Source organism: Phaethon lepturus, unplaced genomic scaffold (assembly GCF_000687285.1).
Source record: "Phaethon lepturus isolate BGI_N335 unplaced genomic scaffold, ASM68728v1 scaffold15470, whole genome shotgun sequence".
Lineage (NCBI taxonomy): Eukaryota > Metazoa > Chordata > Aves > Phaethontiformes > Phaethontidae > Phaethon > Phaethon lepturus.
In genome coordinates this window covers 100241-100501 of record NW_010514213.1, presented here as the reverse complement: position 1 = coordinate 100501, position 261 = coordinate 100241, and positions in this window count along the sequence as shown.

Below are 261 nucleotides of genomic sequence, written 5' to 3'. Positions count from 1 at the left end.
ATGTCACCATGAACTCTGGTGTGAAAGACTTATTTGCAAGAAAACAATTATCTTTACAGAACATTTTTTAAAACCTTCATACTTTTCATGTTAGTCATTCTATGGCAGAATAATATTATCCCATTCCAATTCAAAATTACTTAACTGAAATTTGTCATAGAGCACTAATATAGTGTAAAATGATTGGATAAACAGAAATTTTCACCATAGATCATTGATGGATTATAATGTATGCAATTTTGTACACCAGCTAACTGAAGT